Source organism: Diceros bicornis, chromosome 16 (genome assembly GCF_020826845.1).
Source record: "Diceros bicornis minor isolate mBicDic1 chromosome 16, mDicBic1.mat.cur, whole genome shotgun sequence".
Taxonomy (NCBI): domain Eukaryota; kingdom Metazoa; phylum Chordata; class Mammalia; order Perissodactyla; family Rhinocerotidae; genus Diceros; species Diceros bicornis.
This window is the reverse complement of record NC_080755.1, coordinates 47,293,663-47,316,962: the sequence shown is the minus strand read 5'-3', so window position 1 is coordinate 47,316,962 and position 23,300 is coordinate 47,293,663. Positions and strand designations below refer to the sequence as shown.

Genomic DNA, 23,300 nt, shown 5'->3' with positions numbered 1-23,300 from the left:
TACCTGTGGTCAGATATCAACACATCCACGGGATGGTACTGAGCCTCTTTCTGGTGAACTTGAGGAGGGTGGTTTGATTTATATGAGCTTGTGAGATCAAAACACTATTATTTGATTGTGTTTTGTCTGAGGTGGCCCATGGGGGAAAATTGTTAACTTTTGATTAGGAACAAAATGAAGCTTCCCTTTTTTACAAATCCCAGCTAATATGCATCCTCGATCTTTTCTAATAACAGCCTCCCTCTTTCACTCTGACCATCTCGCTCTTTCTCTGCCTCTCTCCCCCTCCATTTTCTCACTAATCTTATTGTTTATTATTGGGAGTCACCTCTGAAACCAGTATGTATGTTAGTTCATTTTAGTTAGGAAAAATGTTGTCATTCTGTCTGTATATTTACTGTTCAAATTGAAGAAAAAATATCGTTCATTCGTTCCTTCCTTCTCTTTATCTCCTTTCTTCCCTCCTTCCCTCCTTCCTTCCTTCCTTCCTTCCTTCCTTCCTTCCTTCCTTCCTTCCTTCCTTCCTCCCTCCCTCTCTCCCTCCCTTCCTTCTTCCCTTGCTCCCTTCCTTCCTTCTCCCAGCCAGTTAGAGCCTTGAGGTAGTGCTGTGGGTATGGGTTGAATCCTGATACGTCTATGCCAGTTAGTAATGCTTGGCTCCGTGACCCAAGAGCTCTGTGCGTTCCTCATCAGAAGGCTGCTGAAAGGAGAGAGGCATAGAACCATCTGCGCCGAGCGGAAAACTCCTGCAAGTGTGTGCCCTGATGCTGGGGAGTTCCTAGGGGAACATGTTGTAAGTGGACAGCATTCACATGTTGTTCCTGTCTCCTGGAGAATTCCTTCAGCATCAGGGCATGCGTTCGTAGCTCTCAGGTAGAAAATAAGATGAAATATCATTACCTTCCTTTTGGGGTGGAGAGGGCACACAGAGTGCTTCAACAGTCTGCAATGCTTTATTTTTTTGGAAAGAAAAAAAATGGCAGAATGTAATGGTTGACAACTCTATGCTCGAAATATTTTATAATTAAAAACAAAACAAAATGAAAGCTCTCTCTGTCGTTCACATTCCCCTTTGGCCACAGCCCTCTTTCTTGCCTTCCTTCATAGCAGGAGTTTTGTTCATTGTTGTCTACACTGGCTGCTTCTGTATGCATTCCTCCCATATACTTTTAAGTCTAACTCCAGCCAAATATTTCAAAATGTATTTTATTTTATTTTATTTTTTATTTTTTTTTAAAGATTTTATTTATTTATTTATTTATTTTCCCCCCAAAGCCCCAGTAGATAGTTGTATGCCACAGCTGCACATCCCTCCAGTCGATGCATGTGGGACACGGCCTCAGCATGGCCAGAGAAGCGGTGCGTCGGTGCGCGCCCGGGACCCGAACCCGGGCCGCCAGCAGCGGAGCGCGCGCACCCAACCGCTAAGCCACGGGGCCGGCCCTCAAAATGTATTTTATCATGTAATGTTTGACATCTACCAAATAATACGTGTAACATATGTAAATTGTGAAGCTTAATGATGGCGTGAAGACCATGGACCCTCCACTCAACCCAAGAACTAGAGCAGTATCAGAAACTTTGCCTCTCCTTGTCAATTCCTTCCTTCTCCACATTCTCCTGTCTTCCCTGCCAGACGTAAATATGCCCTGTTTTTTTTTTTTAAGTAGTTTTATGACATGTATATATATCCCTAAACAACATGTTGTGTGGTTTGACTTGATGGAGGATTGTAAAAATATTATCATTCTCATACTGTCTTGTGGTACTTGCTCTTTTCATTAAGTAATACGTTTAAAAGGTTTGTCCATGTTGTTGTATGTGGCATTAGTTCATTTATGCATGAACTGATTTAGCTGATGACTCTTTGAACTGATTCTCATTTTTTGGAACTACACACTTTCCTGTACCTCTCTTGATGCACCCTTGATCATCTCTTTTGATATCTTTTTTTTTTGTGAGGAAAATCAGTCCTGAGCTAACATCCGTGCCAGTCGTCCTCTTTTTGCTGAGGAAGACCGACCCTAAGCTAACATCTATTGCCAATCCTCCTCCTTTTTTTCCCTTTTTCCCCCCAAAGCCCCAGTATATAGTTGTATGTCATAGTTGCACATCCTTCTAGTTGCTGTATGTGGGATGCTGCCTCAGCATGGCCAGACAAGCAGTGTGTTGGTGCACGCGCCCGGGATCCGAACCTGGGCCACCAGTAGCAGAGCTCGCGCACTTAACTGCTAAGCCACGGGGCTGGCCCCCTCTTTTGATATCTTTAGGGTAGACATTTATGGGTAAAATTGCTGCATTATAGAGTATGTGAATGTTCATCATGACAAGATAGTGCCAAAGTGTTTTCCAAAGTTTCTTACCAATTTGCATTTCCACTCACAGTGTAAAAGATTACTGTTGATGCATGTTGTTGCCTACCTTTGGTGTTAAATTTCTTAATTTGTATCCATTTAATAGGTATCAAATGTAAAATGTATCTCACTGTGGTCTTAATTTGCATTTCTCTGATAATTAATAAGGTTTAACATCGCTATATGTGTTTATCATTCATATTTGTTCTTCTGTGGAATCTCCCCTCCCCCTCAATTTCATATTGGTTTTCTTTCTTATTGATTGGTGGGTGTTCTTGATATATTTTTGGATAATAATTCTCAGTCATGCGTGTTACAAATACCTTCTCTTATTTTATGACCTGTCTTTTTACCCTCTTTATGGTGTCTTTTGATGAACAGAAGACCTTAACTTTAATGTAGTCATATTATTATTTTTTTCCTTTACCTTTTCATGTTTTGTATCATGGTTGGAAAGTTCTTCTCTACCCCAAGATCATAAAGATGTTTAATACAGTTGGGATAGATTTTGTAGAGTGGGAAATAGTGGTCCAGTTCCATGTTTTCATAAATGTTTAGGTACCCATTTGTTCTAGAATTGTTTATTGAAAATTCCATCCTTTCCCTAGGCATTCACAATGCTATTTCTGTAATATTGTAAATTTCCCTATTTGTAAGGGTCTTTCATTCTGAGTCCTTTATTTTAATCTGTTGGCCAGTTTGTCTACTCTTGCTTCAGTACCACATAATAATAATTTTTATTCTACATTTTGGTATCTGATGGGTAAAGTCCTTCCTCCTCCTCCTGTCTCATGTGTACACATTTTACTTTTGCTGTTTGAGGGTCTATGTTCTTCCATAGACATTTCAAAATCAGCTTGTCATGATCTTTCATAATCTTTTAGAGATTTTATTGAAGTTGTATGGAAACTAATGATCAATTTGGGGAAAATTAATGTATTTTTGATAATGGCTATCTCCACTCATGTCTCTCTCCATTTCTTTAGGTCTTCTTTGATAGCTCAAAATAAAGTTTTATAATTTTCTCCGTGAGGTTGTGCATATCTTTTGATGATTTATTCTTAACGTAATTTTTTTTTTTTGGTTACTGTTGTTAATGGGGTTTTCTTTTAAATTAAATATTCAAATTGTTTGTTGTTGGTGTGTATAAATGTAATTGAGTTTTGTGTACTGATTTTCACATTCAGCCGTGTTGCTAAACTCTCTTATTAATTCTAAAAATGTCTTTGTGTTTTCTTTTAGAGTTTTCCCTATAGGTAGTCATATTATGTGTGAATAATGACAATTCTGTTGTTTTTCCTTTGAAACCTCTATACCTTGGTTTGTTTGTTTTTTTTCCTTATCTTACTGTGCTATCTAGGACCTAAAGTACACTGTTAAATAGAAACAGCAATAGTAGGTATCCTTGTCTTTTTTTCTGATTTTCACTGTTGACGTTGATGTTGGTAGGTATTTCATTAAGGAAGTTTCCTTCTATACATATTTTGTTAAGAGTTTTATCAGGTGTGGTATTGAGTTTTATCAAATGCTTTTTCTACATATATTTGCATTATGATTTTTTTATCTCCTTTAATTTGTTAATATTATGAGTGACATTTATATTTTTCCTGATGGTAAACTCCCATTGCATTTTTGGGATAAAATTAATGTGGTCATGATGTATTTTCATTACTCTTTTAAAAATAATGCCAGTAAAAATATGTATTTTTATGACTCTTTTAAAAATAATGTCAGTTTTCTGATATTTTCTTTAGTATTTTGCATCTATGGTTATAACTAGGATTGGTATATAATACGTCTTCTCTTACTGTCCTTTTGCCTGGTTTTGCCTGTAAAGTTATACTGACCTGTAGAATGGATAGCGGAGTATTTCCACTCCCTCTTCTCTGTAAGAGTCTCTGTAAGGCTGAAACAATCTGTTCCTTGAAATTAGGTAAAACTTGTCTGTATAACTATCTGAGCCTGGTATGAGATGATTTTAAACCACTGATATTGGTCCGGCCCCATGGCTGAGCGGTTAAGTGCGTGCGCTCTGCTGCTGGCGGCCCGGGTTCGGATCCCGGGCGCACCGACGCACCGCTTCTCCGGCCATGCTGAGGCCGCGTCCCACATACAGTAACTAGAAGGATGTGCAGCTATGACATACAACTATCTACTGGGGCTTTGGGGAGAAACAAAAAGGAGGAGGATGGGCAATAGATGTTAGCTCAGAGCCCGTCTTCCTCAGCAAAAAGAGGAGGATTAGCACAGATGTTAGCTCAGGGCTGATCTTCCTCACACACACAAAAAATAAATAAATAAACCACTGATACAATTTTTAAATACTAAAGTATTAAGAATGAGAATTTTACTTTCTTTTTCAGATAATTTTAAAATTATATGTATGAATAAAATTATATAGTGATGTATATAATATTTTCCCCATTTTATGTAAATTTTTTAATTGATTATCATAAAGTTGTTCATGGTATTCTCTTATTACCTTGTTAATCTCTGCTGGCTCTATAAGATTCATTTTTCGGTGCTGATTTTAGTTGTGTTCCTTTCTATTTCATTAATTTCTGATCTTTATTATTGCCTTATTTCTATTTGTTTGGGGTTCATTCTGATTTTTTTTCTAACTTAAGTTGACCACTTAGCTCATTAAGTTGTCATCATTTATTTTTTTTAATGTAAGAACATAAGGCTATAAAATATCAAGTACTGCTGTCACTGTATTCCATAGGTTTTAATATGTAACATGTTCATTATCTTTTGTTTATAAGTATTTTAAAATTTCCAATATGCTTTCTTCTCTGACCCTGGCAATATTTATTGGTGCCGTAGAAGGTTTACAGATGAATGTGTTATTTATCCTTTTACTATTGACTTCTAATGTCATTTAACTGTTGTCAGAGAACTGTTCTGTGTGACTACAGTTCTTTGGTTCTTGTGAGACTTGCATTATTGTCAGTTTTAATTAATCTGTTTTCATAAATGTTCCATTGTGTGCTTGGGAAGATTGTGTCTTCTCTTAGTATTGAGTTGAAGGATCTATGTGTCCAGAAATTTAAGCTTGTTAATTGTGCCTTAAAATCATCTATACCTTTACAAGTGTTTTTTTGTCTGCCTGACATACTGTCATTGAGAAAAGTGGATTGAAATAATCATCTATGATGGTGACTGGAAATTTCTCCCTGTGTTTCTGTCTTGGCTTTATACATACTGAAATTGTATTATTACATGCATTCAGGTTTAGAGTGTCTAGATCTTCCTGGTTAATTAAACTCTTTATCCACTGTATATGTGGTCATCCTCTGTCTGCTCTTTTGTCTTAAAGTCCATTTGATCTGCTATTAGTATAGTTATCCCACTTTCTTTTTGGCTAGTATTTGTCTAGTGCATCTATTTCTTAATCTTTATTTTCACCCTATCCATGTTGTTATATTTTAGGTATACCAGTTACAGCTGGATTTTAATTTTAATCTAATCAGATATCGAATTGTCTATTTACATTTTTTTATACTGTGGTTTAGGCCACTTACATAGACTATGACGTGAATGGTGCCTCTTGGGTTTGTGCATCATAGTAGCTTTGTGATTACTGACATCGAAATTCTGGATTTCCATTTGTATTGTTTCTTTCTACACTTCCTTTTTTTCCCCTCTTCTCATTCCTTTAAAGAAATTAATTAAAGTTTTGTTTGTTTCATTTTACCCTCTCATTGTTTGGAATTTATTTCGGGTTTTTAGTGGTTACCTTGGAGATTTTACTATGCCTGATTATCTGACAAAGACTAAAGTTTGTCTATAGTCTTAACTCTCTCCTTTGAAACAATTTTAGGACGTAGAATACTGTTCCTTCCATCACTCCCCTCCTTACTTAGAGTATTTTTGTTTTGAGTTTTAAAATACTTCCTGTAAATTAGATATTGCTATTTTATAGACAGTATTTAGATTTACTAGTTTACTAATTTCTTTGCTTAACACTTGCTGGCATCTTTGATGTTCTTTATGGAATCATTTTCATATTTAGTGAAGTATATCCTATAGAAGTTTTTTGGTATAGGGGTGTTGAAGGTCAACTTGTATACTTTTGTTTATCCAAAATGTCCTTATTCTTGTTCTCGAAAGATAATTTTGCAGAGCACACAATTCCAGGTTGACATTTATTTTTTCTTATTACTCTGATGATTGTATTCTACTGTCTTCTGAATTCCATTGCAGCTCAAGAGAAGTCTGCTGTCCATAGCCATTCCTTTCTAGGACATCTGTCTTTTCCCCTGACTTCTCTTTCTCTTTTTGGTACTTACTAATATTGTTTCATTAAACCTCTCAGCAACTTTTGAAAAAATGTTCATTTATTTTTGGTGGAAATTCTTTACATCTGGCTTCTCTATTCCACATTCTTCTGGTGTTTTTTTCTGCCTCTCCTTTGCTGGCTGCTTTTTTTTTGCCTGAACTATAAATTGAGTCCCTCGGGAATCTTACCTTGGCCTTCTTTTCCTCTTCTGCTGAGAGACAGTGTGGTGCAGTGCCTCAATCTGGAATCAGATTGGGCTGGTTATTGTCCAGTTATTAGCAGTGTCACTTTCTATCCTTATTGTAAAATGAGTAGAAACAGGGGTGTTGGGAGAATTCAAGAAGATAATACTTGCCATGCGCTTAACTCATCTCTAACACGTAGTAGGCAGTCAGTCCATGTTTACTTTTATCCTCAAGTATATTTTCTTCTTAAGTCATCACGTCTGTTTCCCAGATAACAGCTCTCATGTATGTTGCTCCAGTACTGTTTGTGCCTTTCAGTGTCAGTTTGTAGAGCCAGTGGTCTATTATATTTGATTTTCCTTCTCTCCCCTTAATATGTGCCTCCTCTAGGTTTCTGCATCTTAGGATTGGCACTACCTTGCACCTAGTTAATTAAATCAAGATCTGGACCCCTTGGCCCCTTCTTTCTCTCTCTCCCCATCTAATCATAGTGGAGTTCTGCTCTCCACCTCTACTTTTACTGGTCGAGATGAAGGCACCAGCATTTCTCGTCTGCTATACTCTAGTAGCCTCCTAACTACTCTCCACATTTTCACTTCATCCCTGTTGAATCCATATTCCAAAGCAGCCAGAGTGAGTTTTTAGAAAATGTCAAACAGAGTATTTCATCTCCCAACTTCAGTGTTTTTCACTGTTATAAAACTTTTAGTGTTATAGAATAACTTCTGTACTTTTTTAACGTATCCTAGAGGTACCTCCACAACCTCATTTGGTTTCCTTCTCCTAATGCTCTCTGCATTCAAGCTACATTGGTCTTCTTTTAGGTCCTGGACTTTTACCAAGCTTTTCCTTGATCCAGGGCCTTTGCTATGGAGCACCTCTTCCCTCACTGTTTGCCTGGCTAACTCCATTCAGATCTCATCTGAAATGCCATTTCCTCAGAGAGGCTTTCTTTGGTGTCCTAATCTAAATTAAAACTTCTTTTGATTCAGTCAGTTAACTAAATTTATTTAATAAATGATTCAGTAAACATATATATGTATTTTAATTTGTATCTACTGATTAAGATGAATGATAGTTCTATGGGACCATGCTCATTTTAAGTTTAATCATAGTGTTGTCATTGGAAACCACTGAACTTCTTTCCTTTTGTGTTCTTTATTGGATTCTCAAGGTCATATACATTTCTGATGATCATATTATAATTTTTGCATTTTCCATGTAGAGTTTATTACCAGGTAGAATATCAGCCCAAATCAGGGATTGGAGAACTCACACTCACTGAGTACCATCTGTCAGGTACTCTTACATCATTATCTTATGTAAAGCCCTGAAATCTGGTCATCCCCAAGTGACGAAAGAGGAAACTGTGACTCAGAGAATCCCCTGACTTGTCCAAGGCCACTAAGGTAGTGGGAGGCAGAGCCTTGGTTTAGTCTAGATGTTTCCCAAGAGGAGAGCTCTTTCCATATCTTCTGCCTTATTTCTTCTCTGGGCAAACTCCTAACAAATTGCTGAAGTGAGTGCAGGTCACAAATTCTTTCACATATATCACATCATATAATATGTACGTCAGCTTCTGGAGGGGGCATGACATTTTTGACATTTCATTATGTATCAACCTTTTTATTCACTAACTGTTTTATTCCCTAGCACACCTCTCTGAGGTCTTTGATCTTACAGATGAGAAAAGTTAAACGAGGAACGATTAAGTGACACAATGGAATATTGAATGGTCGATGAGTATTTTTTATTAGCTGAAGAAGGAGAAGACAGAAACTTTTTAAATTTCAATAGTTGTGTCTGTCTGTCTTCTGTCTGGTTGGCTGGATATCCATCGATATCTATCTACGATTCAGTATGTTTTAGAACAAAACGTAATTAGTGCAACTAGACCTGGATTTTATAGATAATTTGCTTAGGTGAAAGCTGAGGTTTTTTTTGTTTTGTTTTTTAAAAAGTTATTTTTTTATAAAGAAAAGTATTAACTAGATAATGTTCAGTTAGATAATGTTCGGTTTAGTTAAATAAATGTTCAGGTAGTACTTAGTTATGGCAAAAATCAAGAAGGTGGAATGGAAATTTGGGAAGCATCATTGGGTGAGTTGGATTCTTTGGGCCAAGTAGGGTGTCCTTGGCCAGACTAAAGCGGGACGTAGGGGAGGGCTGTTCAAGTGCTGTGAACTAACTTCTCTGTCCAGAGCTTCCCCAGTGCCTTCCATGGCTCTTGTCTCCTTTACTAAATATTTTGGTTACTGGCAGAGCATTCTGGTTTGAATATACATTTTGGTGTTTTGATTTTATAAAGCTAAAATTTTTTTAAAAAGTTCATGCTAATAATATTCAGACACTTATGTTATGGATTTTACTTCTTATGTGTATAGCATGTAAAAAAGCAATTTTCTTTAAAAGAAGAAATCACTCTTCTCTACTAAAGACTTAGAGAATAAACACATGTTTCTGAAACTAGAATGACATAGACTAGAGCAGGGGTCAGCAAACCTTTTCTGTAAGGGACCAGGTAATAAATATTTTTGGCTTTGTGGGCCATACGCTCTCTGTTGCAAGTGCTAAATTCTGCTGTTGTAGCATGAAAGGGCAACAGGTAAACCAAGGAACATGACTGCATTCCAGTAAAACTTTGTTCACAGAAACAGGCAGCAGCTGGTTATTGGCAGGGTCGGGGGAGGCCATGGCTGGCAGACCCTCTGTCTAGAGAAAATGTGTTTTAGACCTAGGTATAAGAAAGGATGGGCTTCTCCTCGCAGCCTTCTCCGTTATGAGCTCTGTGATCTTAGACAACTCACTTTAAATCTCAAAGAGTAAATTTATTCGTTTGAAAAGTGGGACAGTCATATATTTTCTTGTATAGGTGATATCTATTTTCTTTATACTTTTTATGTATTTAATATACATAATAATATCATAATGATGAGCATGTATTACTTTTATAAACAGAACAAACTATTTAAAAATTAAAGCCACAAGCTAAACAAAGAATGTTATCAGAAAAATATCATGTATGTGAAAGAATTTTGTCAGGAGTAGATTAGATTCTTTGTGGAACCAGGAAGGACATAAATAGATCAATGAATAAGTATCAGGTATGAAGATCATTATGGGTAAAGATTGATTCTCACTTGTGAATTTTTTGTCATACAAAACCTAATTAGATAGGTCATACATACTGTCATATAGCACCTTATTGTTAACTGATTATTTTTATAGCATTTTGTTTATACATTCATTTGTCAATCACTTTAGCAAATTTATTGAGCCCTCATCAAATGTACAAGACTGTGTTGAATACCTGAGATAGAAAAAGTGATGCTAAATAACTTGCTAAATAAATAGTTCTTGATCTAAAGGAACTCACAGTGAGGGAGATGAACATCTTCATAAAGTATTATCCTTGCGTATGATAAGTTCTCCATTAGAAGCGTGTATGTATAGGGCACCACTAGGAAATCAGAATCATTGGAGTAGAATTAAGTACCGAAGGACCTTCACCCAGACTGCTGTGTCGGTTGGGCCTTGAAGGGTGAGTGCGGAATTTCTAGACAGAAAGTTGAAGGACAGTTTGAACTGAGGGAAAAGTTTGTGCAACTGTGAACTTTGCAAATCACAGCTAGTTCTCTAAGACTAGAAATGGAGCAATGGGAACAGGTGGAGGATGAGATGTTCAGAGTTTGGCCAGGGTCAGGGAGTGAAGGCCAGGGAATTGGAACATTTTTGGAGCCACAGGAATGCTTTAACAATCTGATGAAAGATAGGACAGTTTTCCATAGGAAAATTCTTGCAGCATGAAGATTTAATATTTTGCATACAGTTTTGGGAATAAGGATCTAGAGATCCCTTTATGAACATTACAAACTTTCTATGTGCTTCCCTTCTTGAAAAAGAGAGTGAGCAGATACATCAGTATACAGATGCTTCGTTGTGCTGCTTGATGGTGGCAGCCAATGTTCTTGGTAAACTTAAATAAAGTTTTTTACTTCATTTAAGGGCTTGGAGTATATGAGATTATGCCCAAACTGTTATAATTTCCTTGAAGAGATAGTTGAAGCAAAATCAGAGAAAACTTCTCATTGGTAAATACCCATACATCTCAGTTGCCTAAATAGTGAAAAGATTGTGTAGCATTTGATAGAATTTCTTTATCTGTAAGTAAAATGGTGCTACTCATAGGACCCACCTCATAGAGTTGTGAGGATCAAACGAACTCCTCCAAGTACAGCACTTAGCCTTGGGTTTACACTCGGTAAGAGCTCAATTAGTGTTAGCAGTTAACACTGTTATTAGAGTTGTAAAAAATCCGGCATTTCATTTATGTACAGTCATCTATGGAGTGCTCACAAATTCTTGAATTCCTTTATCGAACATGTGAATAGTCTTGCATTATTTGTTGCATAAATGTTTGTGTGGGCCCATGTCTATCTCTGGATCTTCTTGGGTCATTTCTTCAGAATAAAACTTCCTTAACTGAAATACCCTTCGCAGCACTGGTTAAGCTCTTCTCGGTGATAGGTTGCATTACATATTTTCTGCATAAAACAGCAGCAATGGTGTAGATAAGTTAACTAATGAATATTATTATGTGCTTTTTTTTTTTTTTACAGCTTCTAATATTCAGTGGGGAAATTTTCCTTGTTAAGAGACACTGACAAGGCCAGTTGGCCTAAAATTAGATCCAGCAGCTGTGTTTTGAATCAAGGCCCCACATGTGCACTTCACACTCTTTTCCCGCCGTGCTTGTCTGCTGCTTTATCTTGCTTCAGGGAGCAGCCATTTTGGGTGAATTTTAACGTCCATGTTTTTCCTGGTACAACCGGAAAGGTGCTTCCGTGTAGTCATGGGCCGTGTTTATTTACATTTCTGGAATGGCAAAACCCAGAACTACAAAAGATTTATTTATTTCTATTTATTCTTTTTTACCAAACCACCTTCTCGTATAACTTTAACTCAGGCTATGTATGGAGATTTTAGTTTTCATCTAGCCCTCCCTCTACCCCCAAATCCCTCAGTTATCGATATAAAAGAGAATATGCATCAAAAATAAAATTCTTGAGCCAAAATCAAGGCACTAGGTCATTCTCATGTTTAATTGCTACCAAAATCAGCTTTTTTAAAAAGAAAAAATAATCCCATGATTATTTGTGATATTTTTGACAGCTAAAAATAATTTAGGTTTTGTTTTATCAGTTTACATTCAGGAGCCAATGTTAACCATTGTTAATTTTATAGGTCCTCATCCCTTTGTATTTCTTTGCCCTACTGTTTGGTTAATAAACATTTTTTAGAGAATATATTCATATATACAACATTATCATGATTCGGTTTAAGTATCTGTGGTTATAAGTGCACTTCATTTCACCTAATTAAGTTATTTAGTCATTTACACATTAGCAATGTACTGCATATTCCACTTTTACAGGAACTTACTTTAATTATACCCACAGTTCTGTTCTGCTCCATTATATCCATAGATCAAACTGAATAATAGCAGTCTTAAAAGCCATATGCTAAAAGTGATTACAGGTCATTAAGGCCAAATTAAGGTAGCATTTCTGATGGCCACAAGCGGAAGTCTAAGTAACAATCACTTTTTTCTTTTGCTTTGGGGAACTCATTCTATTTGGCTTTGATGTTGACAGTCTCAACGCTGAACGCCTGGTGTTTGGCATGTGTTGGTAGTTGCTTTGATCGTGCTAATTTTTTTTAGGGGGGAAATATATAGAAGACATACTTTTTATTTATCCAGAAATCTCTATTCAATGAATTTACTGCCATGTTTCTCAAAAAATTATGCTTTATCTTTAGCCCTCTCTCTTCCTACCTGCCAAAAAAAGTCAAGGGGGCAACCAGTTCTCATAATCTGGGAATATGAATGTTAGAATGCGTTTAAGTTCCTTTTTTGAATAATGAGAATAAAGCCTGGTCGATCCATTTAGGAGTGACCTAAATAAGTAAATCACATCATTCCAAAGAGAAATGCCCTGGCCTTATCCCTTTTGGTGGAAACTTTGCCTGAAAACAATAACAACAATAACAAACAATCTGGCTTTTAATGGGTCAATATTTAATTCTCATTTTGGTTGCCCTAAAATCATTTATTAAGAAAAAAGGACATCCTTCAGGCTTATCCATATATATTTTGTAACCTAAGAATGTGTGACTCTAGTGTTGTTAATTTTCTCTTTGAGAAATACTTAGGTTTTGTATGGAAATAATTAATTCTGGATTATTTTGTTGATTATATAGATGTCTAACTAGAGAGATCTACTTTTAATTATCATTACTTGATTACCTTCCAGTTTCATAATCAGTGATTGAAATTAATAAGATTTAAATAGGAAAACTACAATTAAAATATTCCAGTTTAGACTTCTTAATTTGTTGGCTTTTTGCTGGATTAATGAAGATTTTCCTATGTATTTAGATTGGGAAGATATAGGGCAGTTATACAAATATTATTGTGGTTGATATGGAACCTCTGCATTTTGGTTGTAAACATAAGTTTCCACCAGCTCATATAATTTTTTGTGTGTGTGTGAGGAAGATCAGCCCTGAGCTAATATCCGTTGCCAGTCCTCCTGTTTTTGCTGAAGAAGATTAACCCTGGGCTTACATCTGTGCCCAGCTTTCTCTGCTTTATATGGGATGCTGCCACAGCACGCCTTGACAAGCAGTGCTTCGGTCTGTGCCTGGGATCCGAACCTGCGAACCCCAGGCCACTGAATCGGAGCACTCGAACTTAACCGCTGTGCCACTGGGCTGGCCCCTAATTTTTTAAATATTCCCACTTAGAGTGATAGTTCAATCTGGACATGTCAGTATAAAAATTGGCAGTTTACCTTTTATGTAAAAAGGGGGAAATAGGAATATACATTTATATTTTGTTGTATCTGCGTTTAAAAAAACCACAAAAGACAAAGTGATTACCTGAGGAGGATTGGGGAAGGAGTAAAGAAAAGTATGATGGAGATGAGACTTCCAAATATATATCTCTTTGTATTATTTTGATTCTTGAACCATGTGAATGTATTTTCTCTAACTATATTTAGTTTTTCTTGAAACACTAAACAAAAAATTTGGTGATAGTTACATACAATTTAAATATATTTTGGATTGTTTTGTTCAGAATTCTAATCATAAAATACAGGAAATAAAAAAATGCAGTTGAGTATAATCATCATTATATTCCTACTAGTACAGTCATTTTTTCACATTAGTTTTGGGGTAAATTAAACATAATTGGGTACTCTAAAGCATAGATTTGGATAATACAGCAGTATGAAAAATCAGACTGATGACAAACTCTAAGAAAGAAAATTGTTGGGCTAAACAAGAATTTATTGGTTTGCAAACTGTCCCCTGTACATGGAGGGCAAGGAGAGACTGAAGAAAGATTGGTAGTTGGCAGGTTTAATAAGCAAGGGAACTTACAAGGCTTGTCTTTGGTGGCTGCAAGTTGAGTAGATCTCCTCACCCACCTGCCAGAGTCTTAAGAGTTATATAGAGGCCTCAATGGGGTTCAGTCACGTGCACAGTCCAGATGGTCCCAATAACACTCTACTCTCTCAAGGCTGCATCCTTGAAATGACTCCGGAACTCTATGGGAACGGTGGGCAGAATGTACATTCCAAGGACAGGGGAGGGGTGAGGAGCCTCTAGTTGCCCAAGTCCAGCTTGGGCAGTCAGGTCTTCTCTGTGACCTCCTCCAACAGAATTCTACATTTACATAACATATGGTTTAGTTGATCCAGTGGTCTTTGGAGATGGAAGGTTATTAGGAGTTGGATGTGACAAAGACAGGTGCTCTTGGATGATGAGGAGTTGTCCCTGAAGCTTACATAAAGAAAGGAACTTACCTAAAGTTGGGAATGGGAGCAGTAAGTGCCAGGGACAAGCTAAATTTTAAATTATTCTTAAAGTACTTTCCTCACACTAGAGTTATTTTAACCTGTCCAAGTGTGACTAGGATGTCAACAAAATTCTGTAAGTTTTCCCAGATTTGTAGGTGCTAATGCACTTTAATTGAATAACAGTGATGAAATGAGATGGTTCCGTAATTTTATTTTAATGAGCACTATGATTGATTTTAACCTTTAAGAAAAGAAAGGTAATATGGACGTGTGTATTTATTTTGCTATGGAAAAGTTCCCTTTGAAATTCTCAACACAATAAGCCGTAAAACATGAAACTGTACATTGGAGAATTTGTATTTGCTTATTGATAGCTGAAGACCTACTATTGTTAATTTAATATCTTACTTATTTGCATTTATTAATATAATACTATTGGGGAATTATGCTACATTCTTTTTACAGTGGTGTTTTTGCTGATTGATCTAGTCTCTGAAAATATAACCGAGATGCTAAAGCCATTATTATAGTTCTTAAACATGATTATTCTTGAATAGGGGATGTGAAATACAGAGCATTGTGGAAAAAAATGCTGTTCTGGAAAACCACTCAATTCCTTTAAAGTCAAAGAGATTAAACAATTTGGCATTTAAAAAAAATCACATTGAAAGATAAAGGTATATAAGCTCGCTTAACTATTAATGATACAAATTAATCTGCAAAGAATTAAAAGCAGCTTTGTTAATGGTAGAAGACACATACAGTTAATAAGGACATTACTTCTCATTTGGGGTTAGGTTGGCCTCTCATTTATTAATATCTGTTTAAACTACAAATAGAAAGAACTCCATTTTTACCAGACTTCTTGTCACAAGACTCAGTCTCTAAAGAGAAATATCATTGATGGAAAACCAGAAAGACTAAATAGATGTATTTGGTCTCACAGGCAGTCCATTAATTTGCTCAAATTAAATATTATCTTTAAATATTGAAAGGTTAAATGTACACTGATAATGGATTTAGACAGCTATTAAGCTGTAATTGCTTTCTAATGCAGTTACTAAAAGACATTTGATATAACATATTGAGAAGGAAGGATTAGGGACTTTTCTCTACCTCAGTTTTAACTGAGAGTTTTATAGCTTTAATTCTGGGCAGTTGTAGGAATTGGATAACAACAATTTTTATGGGAATACATACAATATACATAAAATATTCAGTGGGCAGGTTGTTGAGGGACTGCATTTTGTACAGTGTACTTTATGTTCATACTTTTTGCAAATCTGCAGCATCAATATTATCCAATCAACTCTCCACTCCAAATATTTTTCTATTTGATAAAAGTCAAATTTCTGAAAATGTTACCAGTTTATGATTTCTACTCATCTAAGTTGAATTACTATGTTTTGTGCCCTGGCTATATTTGGATACACTAGTGACCAAATTAATTTGAGAACTTCTCAGTCAGCTGGAGAGTTACATCTAGCTCAGGTAGTCAAACTGATGGCTTTCAATGGCTGGAGAGGCAGCTTTCTTTTTACTATTTGCATTGTTTGAATTTGTAGGATGTTGTTTTCATGTTTTTACAGGTTGTGTTTTGTGAGTTGAGTTAACAAATTATTGTTAACCCAAGAACACATGCTGATTGAATTAGTCAGTCACTTGCCACTAAAGTTCAGTGAAAGGACAAAAAATTTTTGGAAGGAAATGTAAAGGAGAGCGAGCTCTTCAAAGCATCTTTTTCCTTGTGAATTATTTAAACATAATCAAAGTGTGTGTATGCGTCAGGAAAAAATTACCTGCAGTTAAGATATCAAGCCAAAGTATTTTTGAATTGAATAAAGAAAGGGAAAGATACAACCTGCTGTTGATCCCTGTCACTCATCAGATTTTTGTATTAATAGGCAGCCTCTGCTATTTGTTGGCTAATCTAAACTGTTTTATGTTAACATTATGGTTTAGTTTCCTTTTTTTTAGAATTTACTTTGGTTTCACAAACCAATATTGAGGAATAAATGTGTGTGATGGTCTGTCCTGGGGCCTGATGTTTAGATTCTAGGTAGTGCCAGAGCAACTGCATGGCACCCCCTGGAGTTGTGCATGCAGCACTGCACATGGCAACCCTGTTTGGTGCCTTCAAAGAAGAATGTGATGATAACCATACTTTTCATTGAACTTCCAGGGTACTTTCACAAATATATTTTTAATCTTTTTAGATCCTCAAAAGTAGCTTGTTTCAGTTTTACAAGCGAGAAATCATATTCCAAGAGGTCTTATAAATGACTTGCCTAATTTAAAGTAGAGTACACATGAATATAATATAAGGCTGAATATAAAAAGTATGAATTTCCAATGCCATAGGATTACAGAGGGAGACGCTGCTGTTTCCACTGACTGTAACCAGGGAAGAATTTATAGTGAAGTTGAATTCAATGTGTACCCTTTATTAATAAAACCTTTAATATAGCCCTTAAAATTTTTCCTGCTTCCCAAAATAGATGTTCTGGTTTCTCCCTTCAAACTCATTCCACACTAAAATTAAAAGAATAGAAAATTACATCTCTACATTTTACTGAGATAGTTAAGTACAGAATGTAATTGCATTACACACAAGAGTCTAATGTATAACATTTATAAACCTTTAAAGTAGAATTAGGGTTCTAGGTTCTCAATATACTATGCTGACTTTAGGTTTCACTCATTAAAGCTGTTCTATTAATCTTTTTAAAAAATTCTGAGCCACATTATATTTTGTAATGTAATAACTATTTACCAGCCAATTATAATTTTTCTTTAAATATGTATTTTCAAAAATTTGTTTAATAATATGACTTTAATATACTTTGGGATCAGACCTACATACCTTTCTTCCTTCTTTCTTACCTCCCTCTCTCTCTTCCTTTCTTTTTTTATTTCTCTTCAGAATATCCTCTCTCGCTTTTCTTTCTATTTCTCTTAAAATAAAGTAAATGGAAAAATTGGATTCCATTGGATTGGGCTTGATATTGTCTAAGGTTATAACATCCTAGGGTTCTGTGAGGCTTACTTTAAGACTTGCATATTTAATACAGCTTTTAAGTCTTTTATATCATCTACATATGCTGAGAGCAGCCACTAGCTTCACCACACCGAAAGCCTTGAATATTATGGTATACCATACTACTCATTCTTGATATTTGCTGATCCACTGTGTACACAGTAGACTGTAGAGCTTCGTAAACTTTTCCACCCAAACTAAAGACAGAGAGTAAATACATAAACACAGGGAGCGTAGAGACTTGGCTGAAAGTTGCCACCCAAAGCTTGAAATTTATTTGCATGCTGGTGCAAAAAATATCCATTAAGTTGAAGCTCAGGGAGACGTGAGATGTTTGCTGTTTATCCTGTGTCCTTGTGCGTTCCAGGGCGCCCCATCCATACACCGGGATGGAAAGCACAGTTTTAAAGCAATGCTCTTGGGTGTTGAAGGTATATTTGCAGAAGTCACAGTCATCGTTCATTCCGTGCTGCTCTGTCTTCTCTCCTGTTAAACACTGTGCGAGTCTTGATCTTAGGGTTTATTAGAAGCAAACATTGTTCCCCAAATGAAGCCCAGGCAACAAACCTACCAAAAGAGGACATTCAGTGACTGCCCTAGGTGACATCATTTTCTTCAGAATTATCCAAATACTTTGATTGATGGCAAATGTGGAATTTTGCTGATGTTTCTGAGTTACTCTTGTAAAAATGATCTATGCCTTTTCATATGAAAAGCTTTTGTTAAGTTATTAAATAGTGGAAATTCTTTGGGGAAAAAATACATACCTGAAACAGGATTTGACACCTATGGTTCTTTCTCCCTCTGTGGTTTGTGTTCTTGGTGTGACATCCGTGAGTACAAATATGAGCAGCAAACAAGTGGAGAGAATACCCTGGAAGTTTTATGCTTTACTTTATGGGGACTATGATTGCTTCTCTTGCTATGCCATTCATTTCTGATTTAAATATCTAATGACTCTCATCAAACAACATTTAAACTTTCTATGAGATCCTGTAAGTGTTCCTTTAGATCACATTATGAGTAACAATGGCTGAAATGAGCTGCAGTGGAGAGGCTGCGTTCAGTCTCGGGGGTTCTGCAGCTGTCTGTGATGGTAGCAGAAAACGTCAGTTGAACTGCAGCCATCCAGTTAGTGGCGTTTTGCCCATTAAACGATGTATAAAAACAGTATTACTGGGGACAGTCTGTTTCATTTCTGCATCATTTTCACGTTCAGCACTGGCATGTTTTGTGGCCTGCCCTTTTCTCCTCTTGGCCATTAAAAAACAAAAAACAGGAGGGGCTGGCCCTGGTGGCGTCGTGGTTAGTTCACATGCTCCACTTTGGTGGCCCAGGGTTCGCCGGTTCGGATCCCGGGCACAGACCTACGCATCACTTATCAAGCCATGCTGTGGCAGGCATCCCACATACAAACAGAGGAAGATGGGCACAGATGTTAGCCTGGGACCAATCTTCCTCAGCAAAAAAGAGGAGAATTGGCAACAGATGTTAGCTCAGGGCTAATCTTCCTCACACACACACAAAAAAACCCTGAGTACTTTAAGGTGGTGTTAGCAGCATGAATGAAATTACTCAAGAAATGCCTCCTTCATGTTTGAAAAATTGGTCACAAGCCAGTACTTAATTTATTTTAAAGTAAATTAATCTTGAGGCTGACAAAGTGTAGTAGTGGCTAATTTTCTAAGATAGGTGTAAAGTCTTTCCCATGTCATAAATGTCAGGATGAAACCTAAATTGTTTATAATATTTTAGTGACCTTATTCATAAGCTACATTCAGTGTAACAGAAATTCAATGTGGTTTAATTTTAACCATCATTTCTGAGTGGGAACTAGTATGAGGCAGTCTGCTAGTTTCTGTAAGGAAGGAAAAGATGGGCACAGAATTGTCTCTGACCTCATGAAGCTTTCATACAGCATGGTTGGAGACATAGTAATAAACAAATAGGGAGACTAGGTCGAATGGGATAAGATATGAAAGAGCTAAGTAGAGGAGGCTTTGCACGTACAAAGCCCTCGGTAAATGATTGTTGCAGTAAAGTGTGTTCAAGAATTTCCTTTGAATTTCACTTATTTGTGTGTCACCATGAGCTTCCAGAGAGCTGACTGACAATGGAGATTCCATTTGGTGTTGTTTAGTCTAACTTGCCAGGACTTAATTCAGCACAGAAAATGCATAGTTTTTCCTGTTTTACCAGAAAAAGTAGAAGCCAGAAGTTTTTTTTTTTTCTTTGTGCTTTTTCATTTAAATCTGATTTGCTTCATCTTATTTTCCCCCAGGGTTTTGAGGAAGAGGATATATTCTGAAGTATATTTTAAATAAGTTGAGGAAAGTAACTTGGCAAGTTTGAAGTGCAAAGTTAATCCATGTACAGAGGAGACAGGGAAAGACACCTCAGGTAAAGAGCAGTAAAGAGTCAAAAGGAACATTGGAAGTTTCTTGTGGAGATGGGAAACATGAGAACTGTGACTATGCTTGATACAGGTTGGAGGAGACATGAGTAGTGGTTAGGATGTAAAGGTTGAAGCCCGTCTCTGTCGTTCATCAGCTGTGTGACCTTGGAAAACTTAATCTACCTCTCTGAGTCTCAGTTTGCTCATCTGTAAAATGGCAAGAGTAATAGTATCTACTTCACGGATTTGTTAGGATCAAATAAGCTAATCCATATAGAGCACCAACCACAGTGGTATATATTAAAAAAAAAAACTAACAGTATTAGTTATGATCGACTATATGTGCCATATTATGGGGGGATGATTTTCAGGGTATTTGAAAGAGTAACATATAAAGATTTTTTTGGCCTTGTCATTTGGGTCACATGGAAGTGAGGAGAGAATGGACGTTTCATTCAAAACCGTGCAGCACTGAACATTAAACAAAGAGGTTTTTTGAGATAAGCATAATGATTTTGATTCAGATATTTTAGAAAGTTGGGCATAATGGATACCCAATTCAGTCCGTTTTTATTGGAATCAATGAAAAGGGCTACATAAAGATTTAAGAGGAGGGGGACATTCTTTTCTCCACAGCTGGTCATGAGCCCAGTGTAGTTGGCAGTAAAATGGATTGTTTGGAATGTGTCCCTAAAATCCTGTAATTTAATTTTCATTATTTATATAACACAGTCAGTATGCGGGGCACTTTGCTTCACACACACACGACCAAATTTTTGGCCTGTGTAATTTCACCAAAGAAGATGCTGTAACTGAAATATTTGTACCTACTAAACTAGCTGCAGCCTGGTAACGTACCGCCACTGAGTCCCATGGTACTAATCAACAGGGGGGAACATGTTGTGGGAGGTGAAATAAGGGGTCCATAAACTGGAATAAATAGTGTTGGGATGGTACAGGGGCCCATGTTATACCACATATAAAATCAGAGTCTTTGGTGAGTCCAAACCAGTCTTTGAATATTGAAGTTAGAGAAAATAGCAACCAAGTTGGCTGCTGCTATGTAAGAGGAAGCTATTAAAATAATTATTAAAATAGTTTTTGTCTTGTAGCATTTAACTTATTTTATTTTATATACTTTTAGAAACACAAATTAGAAAAGAGTGATTCTTTGGATGTGTGTCTAAGAGAAGACAGAGTAAGACTTCTAGAAAACTCTAGACATCTAACTTGGAGAATCTGTAGATCGATCCCAGTAAGGGCTTCAAGTTCAAAGTTCAATTTCCAACATTAGTGGCCCCTTGATAAACAGTATTAACTTCTGGAAACCAAGAGTTGCTTCCACAGTTATTGTATTGGTTATGTTAGGAAAGTGCATGATTTATTGGACTTGATTATTCTCTGATTATAGTTCTTGGTTTTCAAGAAGAGTCATTCCAGCGATGAGTAAGCTAATAATTTATTGCAAGGGGCAGAAGGTAGTTTCACACTTGGCTTAGTAGTTTTAGATTGAGTAAAAGAGATATTCTTGAGATTAGCAAGAGGAATCAGAATCGAAGACAGCGCGAGCATTCAGGGTCAAAATTTCTTCACCGTATGCTAGCATGCTACCAGGAACCAGAAAGAATATATTATTCTGACTCCACTCCTGGGCAAGATCCCTGTGCGACTGCAGAATCTAATTATTTTACAAATCATTTAAGTTGCTGACCACGGCTTGGAGATTACTACCTAAATGAAGATTACCACCTAGATGGAGTGTCTACCTCTCTGGGATTCCCTTTCTGAATTGTCAGAAAACAGAGCAATAAATCCACATGTTAATCGTTAAAATAATCTGAGGATAATATGCCCAGCACATCATTTCACACATTTTCTATCTCAAGAAATTGGGATTCACATCTTATCCTAAATTTGACATGTTCACATTTTTAAGCATCACTCAGACTTGTTCAAATTACTGAGAAGAGGTGGATGTTCATCCGAACTCACAGAGGGTCGCTGAGTTCTTGAAATGGGGAGGGTGGGGTTGGATGAGGTCACAAAACCTTGCTCAGCTCCCCAGTTGCGTGGCAAAGAAGATAAGCGCTAGGCCATTCGACAGAAATTTAAATTCTGGACAAATTGATAAAACAGAATTGTTATTTTATGTCCTCCTCCTTGTTTTTTATACATCACCAAATTACTGCACAAATGGCAGTTTGTTTTTCAAAGAGGTCTGGGACCAGAGCAGCAGGTCACAAAGCAAGGATTTTATAGCATTGTTTTTCAGCCTCTTTTGGCTGAGCTGAGTTTCCCTGGGCAAAAGTTTTCTCGCAACTCTTTGAAAGAGTGCGTCAAAAAGATGGCCCAGGAAAAGTTAAAAGTCTTAGAAAATTTAGGTGTAGATGAAGCTTTGTTTAGGAAGTTTGCACCTGTTTTTTCCTTTAATTCCCTTCATAGAAGCTCTTCTAATCCTTAAATCCTTCACACAATGGGTATAAATAGATACCAGAGGTAGTTGTAGATGGCTAGCTGTATAGCTATATATTGACTATATCTACAGGATGTCAAAACGACTACACATTTTAATAAATTTTGTCCAAAAAATTGACCAGTTCAGTCTAACCCATCAGAATATTTTATTGTAAGTATAAGCACGGATGTCGGTTTGACAGAAATTGTATTCACAGAATAATTTATAATGTGATTTTGAAATGCACCCAGCCATAGCCTTTTAGAAATCCTGTCATAGGATATTATTTTATACCATCATATTTTAAAAAGACAACTCTGATAACATTGAATAGGAAAAGTGCAATTAAGTTGAAGTGCATTTTTAGATGGCAGAATAGTCTGCCTTGCTTCAGCAAGGAAGGTGTTTGAAGTTTAAAAACTGTAAAAGTGGATTTGTAGTAAAGCTCTGTCTGTTTTAAAGTGCTGATGACTCAACAGCTGTTGGGAATCCGTCTGGAATCGGCATGGAACTTTGGAGAATGTTTCTCCTCAAGAGCTGGAACACGATCCTCCCTCAGCCCACACAATGCAGGATCTGTGCTTTGCTTTCTCCGATTCTTTCTTTTCCTCCATTTTTTCCCCTCTTCACTTACTCTGATTGATGGAAACACGTGCTGGGAGCTTTCTCTGACATTCTTTCCAAACACTGAAAGTATGAAATGTTATGGTGGTGCTATGTCTATTTT

At 36.6% G+C, this 23,300-nt stretch overlaps 1 protein-coding gene across 10 annotated transcripts in view; it reads left to right on the top strand.

Moving 5' to 3' along the window:
* TCF4 (transcription factor 4) overlaps window positions 1-23,300 on the top strand; it is a 354,155-nt gene that overhangs the window by 16,453 nt on the left and 314,402 nt on the right. The window lies entirely within an intron of this gene.